The sequence below is a fragment of the Pleuronectes platessa genome, chromosome 1 (genome assembly GCF_947347685.1).
Source record: "Pleuronectes platessa chromosome 1, fPlePla1.1, whole genome shotgun sequence".
In the NCBI taxonomy this organism is placed as follows: domain Eukaryota; kingdom Metazoa; phylum Chordata; class Actinopteri; order Pleuronectiformes; family Pleuronectidae; genus Pleuronectes; species Pleuronectes platessa.
Genome location: NC_070626.1, coordinates 20,529,433 through 20,533,249, shown reverse-complemented (window position 1 = coordinate 20,533,249; position 3,817 = coordinate 20,529,433).

Sequence of the window (3,817 nt, the reverse complement as noted above, 5' to 3'; positions counted from 1 at the left end):
CACAAGCAGGCCTATTAGGCATCAATGGAACATATGTTGGAGCTTTTGATTGAGTGTGAAAATCTGTTTATTTTTAAGGCGGAATAATGTTCGCTTCGCCACAGCCAGCGTCCCTGCTCTTATTTCCCTTTGTTGAAGGTATTCACCACGTTTTCACACTTGAGCTTCAGCTTCATCTCCGAGGCTGTGGGGTCGCAGGTTGCTGTCTGTTTGAAGGCCATGGTTAATAAGTGGAGGATGTAGATAATCCAGTCAAATGGTCTTACAGTAAATATTACAAATGCAGACACAAAAAGATCTCATTGGCATCAACGTCACTTAATTGGGAACATTGGACCTTTCCCAGTGCCACGTTCATAAAGGCACAACACAGCTATGACTTGACATCCGTCGCCTTTTTTTCTGTGGCAAGTTGATTCCTCTCTGGCTCTCATGCCTCTCGCATAATTATTTTCTCTGACAGTTAACATTTTTCACACTTGAGTCTTTTTGAGTTCATCATCTGTGACAGATGTAATTCTTGGCCCTTTGACAGATTTTCTCCCTGGTTCATTTCTGCAGTAAAGACGTCGTGAGATGCTGAGGTCTTGTTTTCACCCGTCGTGAGTTTATTTCCTCGGTGGCAGCAGAACATGTGGCAGCAGCCTTCAGAGACTCGGGTTAAAGCAGAGTCTCACCAAAGGCTGAATAACTGAGATGACTCACTGTAGACGGACTCAAACGCTTGTTAGTCTAGCACTACGACACCATTATACCCATAATGAAACTCTCTTGACACTGATTGGCTCCGTTCGAAAATGTTATAAAAAGAAAAAAAATTAAACTGCCAATTGAAATATGTATCACATGAGGTCCACTTAGGTTTCCTTACTAGAAATAGCGGAAATCGCTCAGTGTCGATTTTTTGTACATTTTTTTTTTTTCATCGAAAATCCTTGACTGGAGTCTTGTCTGATGATCAGGTTGTGTCATTGCAGTACAAACGTACCACTCTAAATAAAGGTCCCAAAGAGACCAGGGGTGCCTTCATCATTGCAATACTGCCGTGTGATCGCTTTTTCCTGTCTCTACAGAATATGAACCTTCGGGATAAAGAGGCGTCTCCATTCTAGTCCTGTCAAGGAAGTAGCGTATTGAGGGATGGGGATGATTGTCCAGAACTGTTATGCAGATAACATTTACAATTTCCCACATGGCAATAATGAGGTTGATTCCTCGCCAAGAGTTGGGCACCACACTGATTCGGAAAAATACGCTGGCAGGAGGTAACTTTACCTGTGGTAATCAAAATGCCGGAACCTACTATCAGCCCCTTCTCCCCAAAAAACTCTCATCCATAAAATTAAATTATAATTGGAGCTGTTGCAGTGTGGCTGGATGCGGAGAGAAACACAGAATCACCGGTTTCACCTAGGAACTTGGCAGCCTCTCCTTAAATCTGCCCTCCTTGTGGTTTTTATTCCACGTGCGCCCTTTATGACCACGCTCTGCTGACAGCTGTCCCTATGTCAATATGAATGTCTGTCAAGAGAGATTATACATCACATGAATCGAGGCAGATAATGAGCAATAGGGAAGGGCACTTTTTAACACCCCCTCGTGTGCAACATATGACAGGAGCCAAGCTAATTAAGCAGATGCCATAATGCAGTAATCAGGAACACAGAGGAGGCTGGAGACTTCACAAACTTGAGTCATAACGGCGCAACATTTGGTGCTTAAGAACTTCCCCACCAACACAAGCAGATGGAAGTGCCAAGCTGCAGTGAATGCATGTGTGTGTGTGAGTGTGTGAGTATGCCTGTATGTGTCATGTGCTATAATTCATAGTGAGTATGTATCTGTGTGAGCGAGCCTTGTCTGTTTCATGTGCACATGTTTTATTATATGATCAGTATTAAGATGTGCTTTGTGGGCATGTGCTCTTGTATATGTATACATATAAAAGCCGGGATGTTCTATGCACACAAGTCTGAATGTGTGTGTGTGTGTGTGTGTGTGTACATTTACAGCTTGGGACAGTGTTACCTGGAGAGGTGTTTTCCTCATTATTTTTCCGGAAAATGAGCAATCAGCCATATTGCACGGCGCCTGATTGTTTCCCTCTGTAAATCAATCCAGGAATTGCAATTAAAATGTTCTCTTATGTGGTATAATTGATGTCTACCTAATCCTTTATTTGCACACCTGCCGGTGAGTCTGAATTTTTAATGAATTTCTAATTAATGCTCTTTGCACACTTGATTTATGTGTTAGCAAATTATATTGCTGTTCCGTGTCCTGCTGGTAGGAAAGTGTCTACGGAATGTCATACCTGGGTTGAAATCTGAAGTTCGCCTGCTGCCTCCAAGAATGAAGGAGGGCAATGTGTGAAATAATAATGTTGTAATACAGAAGTGGAGCTTAGACAAACAAGTGCTAATGAGGATTCTGCAATTCTTGTTGGCCCTTTTGGTTTCCCTGATCGATATATCGATGTGTGTGTGTGTATTAAACATGGCTGCAAATTTTTTTAAAGCACTACATTTGTCTTTGCATTACATGCTGCACCGTGCACCATGAGGGTGAGAGGGCATCATGTTCTTTTCCAGGGACATTAAAACATCCCACTAAATCAAAGCTTGTGACGTAATATGAGGGACTACATGTCTTTTGGGTTTTCAGGTTCCAACGTGTCACGTATGAGGTCTGGGAACATGTGATGTCATTGTACTAGAGTGAAATTAGCTATAGTGATATATGGGATATTACCCTGAACTTTGACTTGAATTAAATGGATGATATGATCTAAGAGCACTTACATTTTATGAGCTGTGGCCATTTGTATTCTGCTGATGTTCTTGTAGGAAAACACATTTTGGGATGATGATGTTTGTACTCTCTAATTAGCTGCCATTGTTTCACAATGTAAAAAAGTGGCTGGTGAAAATTGTGCTGATATAAATGGCAGCAGCTTTGAGGTTTTAATATTTTAGAATTAATTTAAATCGACCCAAAGTGGCCTGAAAATGCTAATTTAGAGCTAAAATGATAAATTGATTAGTCTGCCCTTATTTTTGCATAATTGTATTGAGAATATGATCTATTTTTGGAGCGCTGGTCGGACAAGAAAATCAATATGAAATTGTCATATTGGGTGCTGTAAAATTCGACATATTCTACAGGGTCAATCGATTAATTGAGAATATTATCAGCAGATTAATCTGTAATTAAAATTAATTTCCTATTCTGTTAAAATCTAAACTGAGCAATAGTTTAATATTTCAGGCAGAAATCAATATGGAGCTGTTCATTCCTTCCATGTTTGCGTGCACATATGTATGTACTGTATTTGTATGTATCCATCTGTATACAAACACAGATATATATATATATATTTGTATATGTGTGAATTACTAGATATGTGTGTGTATATAGATTCACTACTTACCAGCATATTAGCATTACAGTTTGTGTAATAAAGTCATTAACACTCGTTATATCTTAAGGAATTTGAGGAATATTTGACAGCTCCAACAGACCTAGTATATTGTTTGTTTGTGTGTGTGTGTGTGTGTCTGTCTGTGTGTATATCAAACATGACCTCATCAGAAAAACAGACTGTATGACACAGCTATATAACCAGTTAGCTTCCTCTTCAGGATGAATTTAAATGACCTCAAACTCAGAGAGCATTTATTTGGTCTGTAACTTCATTTCGAGGCCAATGCTCTGTCTCAGTGCCTCACAATCAGATGATAATTAGTGAAGCCTGAATCACCGAGGGCAGGTCGGCTCGACTCCCCTCCACGACACCTGTACGCTCACAACAACACAG